The 14,032-nt window shown below is 47.9% G+C and overlaps 1 protein-coding gene across 6 annotated transcripts in view; it reads right to left on the bottom strand.

Annotated features, from left to right (window-relative positions):
* Nucleotides 1-14,032, bottom strand: part of ERG (ETS transcription factor ERG) — a 135,707-nt gene that overhangs the window by 78,045 nt on the left and 43,630 nt on the right. Inside the window, exon 2 of one of the 6 annotated variants that reach the window (XM_048290970.1) lies at nucleotides 9,926-10,107. The exons of the other annotated variants lie outside the window; for them this stretch is intronic. The gene's annotated coding sequence lies outside the window, so the exon portion shown is untranslated. The remainder of the gene's footprint in view (nucleotides 1-9,925; nucleotides 10,108-14,032) is intronic. 6 annotated transcript variants of the gene reach the window in all.

Here is a 14,032-nt window from a genome sequence, read left to right as displayed (position 1 = left end):
ATGTGAATCTGTCTGAAGATCAGGTGAGGAGAGGAGAAAGGCTGAGGGCACTTGGTCTGTCCAGCTGGAGCAGAGGAGACAGAGGTCAGAGCTCCCCGGGGGCTGCAGCTCCTCCCAAGGGACAGCTCTGATCTCTGCCCCCTGTGACAAGGGACAGCACCCAGGGAGCGGCTGGAGCTGGGCCAGGGCAGGCTCAGGCTGAGAGCAGGGAAAGGTTCTTCCCCCAGAGGCTGCTGGGCACTGCCCAGGCTCCCCAGGGAATGGGCACGGCCCCGAGGCTGCCAGAGCTCCAGGAGCGTTTGGACAGCGCTGCCAGGGATGCCCAGGCTGGGATTGTTGGGGGGTCTGGGCAGGGCCAGGGGTGGGACTGGATGATCCCTGTGGGTCCTTCCAGCTCAGAATATTCCATATTTCTTTGAAACAGAGACCACCTGGGTTGTTACCTCCACCTGGTGTTGACTATAAGGACAGGCCAAAAACAAAGCTGGTTTTTCTTCCCCTCATCCTGCAGTGGGAAGGGTGAGGAGCCTCCCCTGGCTGCAGTTTATTCATGCCTTGTTTATTCACACTGAAGGCCTGGTCTCCCATGACCAATGCTATCACAAATACCAACAATTTGCAGAGTGGTCCCAGTTTTTCCGAAGTGCTGCAGACTCTTCCAGAGGCTGCAGGGACATGGCAACGATTTCCTCTGTGTGGTTGCCACATTGTCTCCCAGCACCGGCTCTGCTTCAGCAATGAGTGAAGGGACTCCTATAAAAATTGTCTGAAAAGCACTCAGGGATTGCCTCAGGATAAAAGCTGCAGTTCCTCACCATATGGTGCAAATGGCCAGGAATAATGTACCTCCTTGTCAGGAAAAGCTAAAATCTGCAAGAGGGAGGCACAGGGATCTGTGGAATGATACCATCAGCTTGGGTTGGAGGGTTGTGCATTTGGATCTATTTTAAAGGACATCTTGCCAGCACAGACAAAAAACTACGATAAAATTATTTAATTTTTAGGCAGATCCAAGCAGACACCAAATGTTAAAGCAAAACATTTCATTGAGCTCCTAAAGGGTCAGGATTAAATACATTTTTTTAAAATTATGAGTAATTCTACAAGTGTTGCTGAAAGGAAAATTAACATACAGAAGGGATTTATGAAACTTTAAAAATTCACAGTCCCGTGAGGCCATGAGAGACTGCTGCCCTCCTATCTCACACAGAAGACATTTTTTTAAAAAAAAGTATTAATTTGTAAATCAGAATTTCTAATCCTTCTACCTCTGATACCTTTAAATGGGTGCTAAAACTACCCAAGGCAGCAGTCTGAAACATATTTGGTAGAACTTTTATTCCATCTGGTCCATTGTTATAAAGTTGGCATGCGAATTTTATTTTAAGGGAACTCTTCAAGCCTGTGAATACCTTTCCACTACAGAATCAAGAAGCAGCAATGTATGCAAATCCTTTAGAGAGATTATCTTTACCTTACCTTAGCTGCCCAAAAATTCAACATCTAGATTAAAATCGGTGCCTAGCCTCTTTTGAAATCTATTTTAAAATGGGATTAAATACCCTCAGGATATGCCAATATTTCCATGAGCTCTGAAGACAGGTTTAGCTCTCAGAGTCAGGCGAGATGGATCTTGATCCTAAAGACATAAAGTCTCTTTTCAGTGGTGCCCAGCAACAGGATGAGGAGCAGTGGCTATAAACTAAAACTCAAGAAGTTCCCCCTCAGCATGAGGAAGAATTTTTTTCCATGGAGGATGGCAGAGCACTGGAACAGCTGCTCAGGAAGGGTTTGGACTCTCCCTGTCTGGAGACATCCCAAACCCACCTGGATGTGCTCCTGTGTCACCTGCTCCAGGTGACCCTGCCTGGGCAGGGGGTTGGACTGGATGATCTCCAGAGATCCCTTCCAACCCCAAGTAATTTGGGATTCTGTCACAGTAATGGCATGGCATGGAATTCAGAGCAGGATTTCATATGCCTTATCTGCAGGACATCAGGAAGCAGAAATAATCGGAGATGGGAAGGCAGAAAACACATCCTACAAAGCACATGGCCCTGGGCAGCCAGTGCCAGCCACTGCAGCTCCTGACCCGAGGGAACTCATGGCACACTGAGATCTCACTGACGTAAGTGAGAAATCAACTTGGCTCCCTCTGCACAAACTGATACTGATGGAAACTCTGAATGAAGCATGTGGCCACTGCTTTATGCAGCTCCCCAAGTGCAGATACATCCGAGAGCTGAGGAAGCTGTAAACAGGAATTGGGTCACCCACATCACCAGTTTAAGTCCAGCTCAGCAGACAGGTGCTTATTTAGTGGTGGTTTTAGTCCAGGCCCCAGAAAACAAGACATTGTCCACACCTCGGGTCACACCCATGCCCTGGCAGTCTCCCCTGGAAAGGAAGAGGCTTCCTCCAGGGACAGACACTGAACTATTCTCTCATCTTGCAGTGAATGTCTGAGGCCATGCCTGAAGGCACCGATGTGATGGAAATGATGCTCACACAGATTCCTCCTGCTCCACACTGCTGTCTGAGGCAAAAGAGCTCCCAGTTCCTTCCCAGTGTCCAGTCCACGTGCAAATGCTGCCATGAAGCCTGAGTAGAAACTTCATAGCCTAATACAACAATTTGCAAGGGCCACAGCTGACCCTGAGGCTGCCTCAAAGCATTTTTCCAAGGACATCACTTGACAGTGTGGCCAGAGACCTTTATTGTCACAGTCACTGAAGAAGTGAGAATTCCTTGGTCAAGAGAGAGTTATAAAGTGGATTCTAATACGTCACTGACCACCAACTCTTCTGTGTTTCGTTTTTGTATTTCATTCATTTCTTTCTGGAATCTCTCAGCTGGGGCTGCTCAGCCTCAAGAGGAGCCCCAGCTGAGAGGGGCCCTCAGCCCTGGCTGTCCCTGGCTGCAGGGAGGGCTCAGGGCAGGGCCCGGGCTCTGCTCCGGGGCCCGGCAGCGGCACCAGAGCCACGGGCAGGGCCTGAGCCCGGCAATTGCCCTGCACAGGAGGCAGAACTGCTGCCCTGGGCAGGGCCAGCCCTGAGCAGATTGGCCACAGAGGCTCTGGGGTCTCCTCCCTGGGGATATTCCAGAGCCATCTGGACACAGCCCTGTGCTCTGTGCTCTGGGATGGCCCTGCTGGAGCAGGGAGGTGGCACGAGATGAGACACTGGAAGGTGGTCCCTTCCAGCCTGACCCATCCTGTGACTGTGTGATGCTTTTAATCCAAATCAAACCCCAGGTATTTTTACTCCATCACAGCAGCTCCAAAAGCTGATGACGGTATTAATTACCATCCCTGCCATTTGTCAGCCACTGCACCACATGGATCACTGCCTGGCCCAGACAGGATACAAGTGTACCACAAGCTTAGGACTTTGCGCAGAGTAACTCTAAGAAAGTTATCAAAGAGAAATGGTTGTCATAGGATGCAGGTTCGTATTTCACTATAAATTAGAACCTGATAAGCAAAGAGCCAGAGATCAGTTTTCAGCATGGAGAAGATTAATGCAGTGTCTCAGAAGTGCTTTTCAGTGTATTTAATTGCAGTGATAGTTATTCAATGGCACAGATTTTTTTTACATTACTTTCTCAGATGGATTTGTCAGAGCGCGGTGCTTTCTGCTTGGCTTGGTGAAACATTCTGTATTTCCTTCAGTTTGTCCTGAATGATCTAAAAAATACATGACCATGGATATCATCTCCAATCTGACTGGGGTCTCGCTTCCTGTTTTCCAGCTCATTACCAAATGGATTAAACAACACCAGATTTAGGATGCGATTTGAGACACCTTGCTACTGATCTTGAGTGCCAGACTGAAAAATTAGTTTTGACTATTTTTCATGGGTTTTCCTTGTTATTTTTTCTTGTTTCTTTCCTATCCATTTTTAATGGCTGACCAAATGTCACTTTTTCCTTTGACAAGAAAGCTTTTTGAGCTGTTTTTTAAAAAAACAAACTCGTTCTTTCAAATCTGCTCTTTTTTTGTGCAATCTAAAAAATGTGCTACAACAAAGACTTCCAATTTTCCTTTGGAAAATACATCCCACTTCATATGGTTGATGGAGGAGGTGTATTTATAAATTTGCCATTGTTTATTATTGCAACTGGTTAGGTGTTATTTTTGCCCTGCAGTAAGGCTTGGAGGTGCTTCCCAGCTCTGCTCTCATGTTTGTTTTTAAAAGTAAGTACAAAGACTGTCACTCTTAAGTTCCCCACTTCCCCTGAGTCCATACATTTGTGTTGTGAGCAGCTCAGGCACTTCATTCTTTAGGCCTTTCAAAACTCCTGGATTAATACCATTAGGTCTGGGTAACTTGTTGCTATTTAATTTATCAGTTTGTTCCAGCACCTTGTCTGTTGATCCTGGCAACAGAAGCAAAATGCTTTAAGGGCGCCTCTAGAGCAGATATCTAAAGAAAGTCACACACACATCCCTAAAAAAATCCTCACTCCAGCAGCCAGAATTGGAGATTAGAGCCTGGTTCATGGATGTGAGCCACACCAAACCAAACGGGGGATCCAAATACCTCAGGTCTTTCTGCTGCCGAACGTATAGTACCATGTCAGGACTCTGTATTAGCACAGTCCATAACAGATTTGTTTTTTCTCCCACGTAGTAAACATTCTCATGCTTTATTCAGCTGAGGTGGCTGCTGCTCTGCTCCCAGCTGTGTGTGTGTGCAGGCACACGTATCACAGAGACTGCCCCAAGCACAATGTGCTACAGCTGAGAGACAAACCTGACCCACAGTGCAGAATCATGGAATGGCAGAATCATTCAACTTGGGAAAGACCTCCAAAATCATCAAGCCCAACCTGTGACTGATCCCCACCTTGGCAAACAGAGCACTGGGTGCCACATACAGGTGTTCCTTGGGTCTACACCACCTCCCTGGGCAGCCCCTGCCAAGGCCTGAGCTCCCTTTCCCTGGGGAAATTCCTGCTGCTGTCCACCCTGAGCCTGCCCTGGCCCAGCCTGAGGCCGTTCCCTCTCCTCCTGTCCCTGTTCCCTGGCAGCAGAGCCCGACCCCCCCGGCTGCCCCCTCCTGTCAGGGACTTGTGCAGAGCCACAAGGTCCCCCCTGAGCCTCCTTTGCTCCAGCCTGAGCCCCTTTCCCAGCTCCCTCAGCCGCTCCTGGGGCTCCAGCCCCTTCCCAGCTCCCTTCCCTGCCCTGGACACGCTCCAGCCCCTCCAGGGCTCTCCTGCAGGAGCCAGAACTGGGCACAGCCCTCGAGGGGCCTCTCAGTGCCCAGCACAGAGGGACAATCCCTGCCCTGCTCCTGCTGGACACACAATTCCTGACCCAGCCCAGGGGCCAGTGGCCTCCTGCCCACCTGGGCACCCCTGGGCTCGTGTCCAGCCGCTGGCACCAGCACCCCCAGGTCCAAACCCTGTTCCAGAAGAACCCTTGGTGACATAATCACCATCGTCATGTGGGTATCATCCTGAAAGCAACTACGCTCATTAATTCAACCTGAAAGTGTGGGCTCAGTGCTGCTGGCCACGTTTGCCACTTCCTTGCCCCAAAACTGTGGCAATAAGAACTGAAGAACTGGCCAGGCCTGCACACCTCTCTTTACACAAAGCAGCCTCGAGACAGACGAACCAGGGAGGGAGGGAGCTGACCTGGCAGCAGCCTCTCAGCCCTCTCCCCCCATCCCAGCACTATTAGGGCTGCAATGGGATCCATGTGTGACCGCCCCACATGTGCACGGCGCTTCCTGTGCTCCCAGCCCTGCCGGGGCTGGGTTGAAATGACAGCATTTCATTTATAAATCTGCTGCCAGAGGCCTGCAAAGGCTGGGCTAATTCTGGACACCTGCAAGGTCCGTGCAGGGAGCAGCCAGTAGGGAAGAGAGGCAGGAAAAGCATCGGGAAGAGAGAAGAGCAGCACCAGCCCTGAGGACAGGAGCGCTGGGAGCAAGGAGAGCTGCTCCCTACATTTGCTTTGGAGCATGTTTTTTGAGACCAGACAAAAACCCCATTAAATCTGGGGTTTGTTTGAGCTGTATGAGCACATCCCATGGTGGAGGCGGGCTGCAGGTCACACTGCCCAGGCATGACCCAGCGACCACCTCCCAGGCTCCACAAAAACTCTGGGATCTGGCTCCTTTCTACCTTGAGCAGATTAAACCAAGCACAGCCAAAAGCAAAGGTGGGGGAGGATCAAATCTGTGCTACAGCAAACCAGCAGAAATGCCTTCTCCAAAGCCTGCCTGAGAGATTTAATATGACTGGTTTTGGAGGCTATCTATCATTTTCGTTTGGCGTGAATATAAATCCAAAAATCCCTTGATCCCAAGAAGGCACTGAGGAGACTCAGTCAAGATTTCAGAAGGGATGTGCTCCTTAACTCGGAAAGTTGGCAGATGATTTAATTTCATTAGCAAATTTGACAGTGCCATAGGAATTTTCCAAAAATCAAAGAGCCCTTTCATAGGCTTCCCTACCCAATACTCAATCCAGTGTCTAAGAATAACATTCAGCCCTCATTAATTAATGATATCAGTCCGAATAATGTCAGATTGCCTCAGAGGCCTTGCCGGGAGGGATGAATCACACCCAGCCGGCTCCAAGGCTCTCCCTCTGACAAACTCCAGTGTGTGATGATGGAAAGCTCAGCCTGGAAACCTCTCACCCACGGAGTCCCAGCAGCCCTCACCCCGTCTGAGGTGTGTGGGGCACACTTGGAGAGGCACCCTGGCTGTATCAGGAAGGAAAATATCATTTTCACCCTGCTTAAAGGGTACTGCACCTCTCCATGTACTTTGTGTGGTGGATGCAAGAATGGACTGCAGAGGTCCACTCATTTTTGGGATTCCCAGCAGAGTCAAGATCGTATCCAACAGCAAAATACCACTAAGAAATCTCTGTGTCTGATTCTGGCTTTTACCAAAACTACAAACTGAAATTTCTCACAAGCCCTACTCAGCTGATCCTATTCCAACACAGGAAAAGACACACCAGCTGTCTCTGTAAATGTACAATTTTACTGAAGCCATGATTACGTATGAAAACATCCAGACTGCTTCCAGAGTGCTCTGTCCTAATATTGACGTAGAATTGCCTCGTTTCTATTTGCAATGTGATCACAAATCCACGACTGGAGTTTTCCACGTATCCACACTCTGCTTTCTGTTTCATCAGTCATGAACGTGAGGTTTGGTAATGTTTGTGTATCACCATCTCTTCACGTAAATGCTGCATTCCTGGGCCTCATGAAAGATCTCCAGGCAAGAACAACTGCATTGTTTAATGCGTTCACATAAATATTTATCCGCAGACGTTCTCCCTTTCCCCTCATGATGGCCACGGCTGGCCAGGCACGAACGTCACCCCCGGTGTCCCGTGGAACAACCCGGTCCTGCCACGAGGACCAGCCTGGGGCTGAGCCCAGCTCAACCTAAACACGAGCTCAGCAGAAAGGCCTGTGTGGCTGTGGGGTCCCGGTCACAGAGGCGAAGTGTTGGGCAGACAAAGCTGAGACTTGTCTTTTTTTTGTGCACTGTTTGTTTATCCGCTGCACACGTCGTGCCTGGTAACACGAAGCCACCAGTTTCGGATTACAAATATACCATAAATGCCATAAGTGATTTATTTTTCTGCTGCGCCTGGAAAAGCAAATTTGGCGTTTTTTTTAAAAGATCTTGACACTGATGTATTCTGATTGCCACTGCAAATATAGATGTTTTTGTTATGCACAAGCACCGTTTTGATGTGACGGCCAAAGCTCTCGGAGGGTTTGATTCTGAGAGATGGAGCCTTGAGAAAGACTCACCAGATTTCGGGACCCCCGCCACAAACAATTTTCAGTTCAGTAGGACTGCTCTGAGAACAACTTTAATGTGCTGTTTACTCTGAGGCATGTTGGTTCTAAAAGCCACTGACAAGTTTCACACACAAACATTTGTGTTTGGAGGAGGCGCTGCCAAGCAAGCCTGTAAAAACCATTAAGTCTAGAATTTGTTATTTCGCTAAAGCATTCTGAAAAATCACACTGAGCTATTTCATTTTGAAAAATCTGGTAAAGTTAATTTCACCCCTGAAATGTGATTTCTTTTAAAATCCTTTTTTTCCTCCGTAGTCCCTGCCAGAGGATCCACCCCAACATCTGGAGAGCAGAATCCAGGCTGACAGACTAATGCACATGTGGAGGAGTGCGTCTGCTCCTTTGCCGCTTCTCAGGACAGACACATTGTCTCCCTCTCCTTCTGCCTGTCCCCTCCTTTTCTTTTCCTTCTTTTTTTTTCCCCCCTTCCTTTAATAAGACTCCACATGTCTTGCAGCTCTCTGCTGCGAATGTGACCGGGATGTGATATTGCCTTGCACCGACACACAACGTCTGGCTTAGGTGATACCAAGTTACTGCCCTGGCTTTGAATGCCTGCAAGGTTATTAACCAGCACATCTGGCTCTCTCCCTAGGAGGGTGAGTTCTGCAGTGCCCCAGGAATTTCTTTCATACACCACTTTTATTAGCTTTTCAAAAGAATAAGGATTACCACTGGAAGGGAAGACTTAGGTCGTTTGCAAACATATTGGTCCCCAACCTGCTTGCCATGTTTAAAAAGCAACAATAACCAAAACTCATTATTTGACTTTCAGAAGTAATCTTCCTTCATCTTAGCATAGTCTTATTGCTCTTGGTCTGCTTTACTGAAAAAATGGCTGTGATTTGTGATAAATAGAATTAAAAAAAAAAAATGACATTACAGAAAGCCGCAAGGATAACTCAGTTTGGAAATAAAGCCCCCAAAACATTAATTTCTAATCCTATTTTTCCTGCAGACCTCACTCAATGATCACAGAAGGGAAGAGAAATGTGTTTCAGGCTTAATCAAAAGAGAGAAGCGCACGTGCAGGTCCAGAGAGCAAATTTATCTCCTTTGCCCACACATGGAAGTTGCACAGGACGTGAAGTTTGAATGCACAAGTGATATTACTGTAATTTCCCATCTGGACATCCTTATTTCAGTAATGCCAGAGAGGCCTTTTCTGGTTTCATTTATGTCATTTCCGAAGCAGTTTAAGACAAACAGGAAAACTACGAAAAAAAATCCATGTGGGGTTGTTACAGAGGGAGCTCCCCAGGGCTTTTCCTTCTACCTGCCCAGCAAAGCTGAACATTCCTGGCCAAAGTTCTCCTGAAAAAAACTCGGGAAACACCTGTCCAGCTCCCTGCCTGCATCGCAACCCACCTGGAACTCCACCTTCCCAGGAGGAACGTCCACCACCTGCCACTGCTGAGCACACCTCGAGTGCAGACAGTATTCTCCATGCAGAGCTAAGCAAGCCCAGAAAAAACCAAAATTGCTGGCCTTGTTAATTAATCTCCTTTGGAAGCCACGTGAGGCCAGATTTTCGGAAGCTGTCGGCACTCAGCAGCTCCCATTGTTCCAAGTGGGAGCTGTTTGGCACTCCCAGCTTTTGAAGGGCTGCTCCTTCACGTAGGTGTTTAAATGGGAGCTCTGCTCTCCACTAACCTTTCGCAACTGCTTTTGGCCAGGCTGCTCCTCCAGAAATATCCCATTGCAAAGACCAGTGCAAGCACTCACAGAAAAGTCTATTTTAAAACTGAGCATAAATAGCCCATACTCCTCCAGCCAGGGAAAAGAAACAACATTCTGTGATTTCCCCAGCCAGGCAAAAAGTTCACAAACTCCAGTAAATTCATACAATGAAAACAAAACAAAGATTCCTAATTATGCAAATGAAAACAGTGAATGTTTTCAAGAATGTCACAACCTTACGTGGGGATTTCTGCCAAACGGAGCAAGAATTCAAATCCATCAGATAAAATCCTGATTTCTTTAGATGAATATCCAAACAAAAGGGATGCCTAGTTGAAACTCTAAGCATAAATTCTATCATCAGACAAATTACAGCCAACAGAACATAAAGATCTTCTCACCTCCTCAGGTCTGAATCTTCTGAAAAGCCCACCTTGGCAGCCTTAGACTTGGCATTATTCAGTCAGCTCCAGCCTTCAAAATAACCACGACTCATTTGGTCCACTAAGGCTCATGGAAATCCTTACAGGGTTTTTTGTTGCGCCTGCCTATAAATTGCATTGTCTTCTTAAGGCTTCCTGTCCTGCAAACAGAGGCACCAGCACAGAGATTCAACTGAGATTGTTTTCCCCCTCTTCTGCTGCTTTTATTTAACACACACACCAAAAAAAAAAGGGGGGGGGGGAGAGAACTGGTAGAAGTTCCTTACAGGAGTTGGAAGAGGACATCTGCAGGCAATTTAACATGAGGGTTTGTTTCTGTGTCAGCTGGCAACCCCTGGATAACTCTGTCATGTAACTTATATGCTAAAACATGATGTAGGACAACCAGTGAGATTGGGTAAATATGGCAGCACATCACTTTTATTTGATTAAGATTTATACTTTTTCGAAGGGAGCAGCCCTGCCATAAACTCTGAAAACAAATACAACCCTGGAGCTGTGAGTGTCCCACCCTGATCTTCAAACCCACCTCTCTGCTGCCGCCCAGGAACAGAAAACAGGTTTTTTCAGGTGGAGAGGAGAATTTCTCCGTTCCCTCCTGATTCAGCAAGGATCCAGCTCATCCTTCTCTGCAGGTGACAGCAGCAGAACGTGGAAAGGCTCAGGCAAACACGAGGCTGAGCCCACAGTTTGTGCCTCGGTTCACTGCTCCCTGCCCATTCTGAAAGGCAGCTCAGGAACACAGACCAGCATTCCAAGGGAGCTCTCTAGAGACAACCCAGCTCCCCAAGTTCCCCCACCCCATGTGTTTAACTTCCTCCCAGCCAGAAGAATCTGGTCAAGTGAGGAAAGCTCATCCATCCTGGTTCCACTTGTGCTCTTGCATCAGATCTTACATATTTTGACATTTACAGCCACGCATTCGAATTGAGGCCCTGATTAGATTCAATTGGTGAAATTACCTTCCTCCCCTTCCCTTCCCCTTCCTCTTTGTGTGTGTGCACACTTTGGTTTAGATTCTTAGTAATTTAAAAATCAATCTTGCAGTTAAATGTTTAATGGCATAATTGCTCCTGTTGCCTAAATTTGTTTAGTTTGTGCTTTATTAGCATGTAATAACTGAAAGTATATTTTCCTCTGTCTGAGTTAATAACGTCTCTGCGATGGCTGATGCACTGTGAGCCGGCTGGCTGCAATTCTGGGACAGCTCTGGGGGAGCCGCAAAGATTTTCTGAAGCTGTAACTTAGGAGTTGGTGGCTTCCCTTAACTGAATCCTCAGTTGGCCTCCACTTGCGTTTTAAACAAATTTTGTTCATTTCGAGTTCATTTTGAGGGCCTCTTAGTCCAACTGTAGGGCAGGGAAGCTCTGTTGTCCCAGATCTGGCCACGTGTGCCAGCTGTGTCACACAGGATGGGTCAGGCTGGAAGGGACCACAGAGGGTCACTGGTGCCACCTCCCTGCTCCAGCAGGGCCATCCCAGAGCACAGGGCACAGGGCTGTGTCCAGATGGCTCTGGAATATCCCCAGGGAGGAGACCCCAGAGCCTCTGTGGCCAATCTGCTCAGGGCTGGCCCTGCCCAGGGCAGCAGTTCTGCCTCCTGTGCAGGGCAATTGCCGGGCTCAGGCCCTGCCCGTGGCTCTGGTGCCGCTGCCGGGCCCCGGAGCAGAGCCCGGGCCCTGCCCTGAGCCCTCCCTGCAGCCAGGGACACCCAGGGCTGAGGGCCCCTCTCAGCTGGGGCTCCTATTTCTAAAAAAGAGCTGAATTCAAGTCCCCTTGTGCTTAATGTAGCTACACCAAGTCCCCATGCAAAGAGTGGAAAGACACAGGTGCTTCCCAAGGAAAATTAACCCCTCCCTAATACAGGTCTCCCCCTTTCTTTAAAAAGGGAACCCAGATAATGCTCAAAGTAGTTGAATGCTTTGGGAAGGAAGGGACCTTGAAGATCATCCAGTTCCAACCCCTTCTGCCATGGGCAGGGACACCTTCCACTATCCCAGCTTGCTCCAAGCCCTGTCCAACCTGGCCTTGAGTATTTCTAAGAATGGGGCAGCCACAGCTTCTCTGGGCAACCCGTGCCAGGATTTCTCCCATACTATTCACAGCTCGGACAGGCCAAGTTTCTGGGATCTTGGAAAATCTCTCTATGTGACCAAGTCAGTATGATAGAAACCTGCATCAGCCCACTCTGGAGGGCTCACAGCACAGATTTACCTCCTTCCTTCCCAGTGCTACTTTGAATTTGCAATAGCAGGTTACAGTGTCCCACCAAACATTTACTGCTGTTCAAGGAGGTGATAATGACTGCCAGCAAGTTTATCTCTTTGATCCAAGGCAATCACAGATGATATGGAATATACAACACACATGCCAAACACTCTTTTAAGCCTCAGCAGCAGAAGAAATTTATCTCTTTCGTGTCACAAAAAAAACCCTACTGGAAGCAACAGAAGCACTGGCCTAGAGATGTAGGAGAGTAGGGTTAGATGGGAGATTGGGCAGGAATTGTTCCCTGGGAGGGTGGGCAGGCCCTGGCACAGGGTGCCCAGAGCAGCTGGGGCTGCCCCTGGATCCCTGGCAGTGCCCAAGGCCAGGCTGGACATTGGGGCTTGGAGCAACCTGGCACAGTGGGAGGTGTCCCTGCCATGGCAGGGGTGGCACTGGATGGGCTTTAAGGTTTTTCCAACCCAAAACATTCTGGGATTTTATATCTTACAGTAAAACTCACCCACATTAGCTGAATTTAAACATGCTGTAAATCTGGAGGGCAACATTTGGAGTTTATGGGTTATTAGGCAGCAAAAAGTTGAATTTCTGAGCAGGACCTGGTAGTGAAGAAAGCACTATAGAGCCTCCTGGGAACAGAACTCACTGGCCACACAGACATGGGATTTTAGGGGCACAGCAGGCACCCTTTCTGCTCTTCTAGGTAAGGACAAGATACACTTTTTTGATTAATAAACAAAATTGCACCAGGAATACACATGCTGCACAGAATCAGTTTCTCTTTCTAATTAAACACGTACGGAAATACCCAAATATTGGCTGCTGACTTGAGCCAAAGAAGATTTTCCACAAGAAGAATTTGAATTGTCTTGGGAAAGAACACTGGGAGTCTGAAAAAGTCCTACAGAACAACAGGGAAAAGACTTATGGCAAATGATAAAACAGCAAGTTGGTGAAAGGTATCTAATCAAATGCCCATAACTGTTTATGAGGTAATGTCTGTACTAACAATCTAAAGAACGGGATAAAACAACACATCAGCCAAAGATACTGCACCCCAAAGTCAACTTTGGGACACCAGCAGGATGGGTGAAATGATCCAAAAGGGTCTTGAGGAGATAAGAACATGGGTAGGAAATAAAGTAAAATTTCAGATTTAAAGAGGACGGGGTTTAGTAGAACCTGAAATATGAGATTTTCTGAAAAGGGAGGGGAGGGACGAGAGAGAGGAGGAGGAGGGAGAGTGAGAGAGAGGAGAGATTCATTTCTGAACAGATGAAGCACATCACCAAGTCCAAGAGGATCATCCATCCCTGTCTGGGCTGCTGGAGCAACAGTCCCTGGGAAATGCCTGCTAGGTATTACCAGGAGCGTAACAAAGTGGTCATTTGTGACCACATTTGTGACCAAACAACCAGGACAGCTGAAAGCAGGGCTGCATGCAGAGGTGAGGGGCAAAGCTGCCTGACCCCCCACCACCCAAAATGGACTCTGAGCAGAACTAATGTGCACAGGTTGTGGGTGCTTGGCAACCTCCCCTCAGCTCTCCCTATGAATCTCCCTCTTTAAGAAGGTAAGGAAGGAGGAGCAAAGTTAGTGTGAAATTAAGGAATCCGTACAGAGCTGATATACAAAGGTTTGCCAAGGAGGGGAGCAGGGCGGCTGAATATGAGGAAATGCTTCACGGTCGTGAATCATGGGGAATCATCTCTCAAGTAAGTTGAAGGATGACCCATTTCTTGGGATATTTGTGGCCAGATCAAGACAAAATACAAATCCAGTGTACAATAAACAGCGAACTCTGACTTGCTGGGAGACAATCTCCACACATCTTCAGCA

The sequence above is a fragment of the Corvus hawaiiensis genome, chromosome 2 (genome assembly GCF_020740725.1).
Source record: "Corvus hawaiiensis isolate bCorHaw1 chromosome 2, bCorHaw1.pri.cur, whole genome shotgun sequence".
Taxonomy (NCBI): Eukaryota; Metazoa; Chordata; class Aves; order Passeriformes; family Corvidae; genus Corvus; species Corvus hawaiiensis.
Note: the sequence above shows the minus strand (reverse complement) of the source record. Positions and strands in the feature narration are given on the sequence as shown.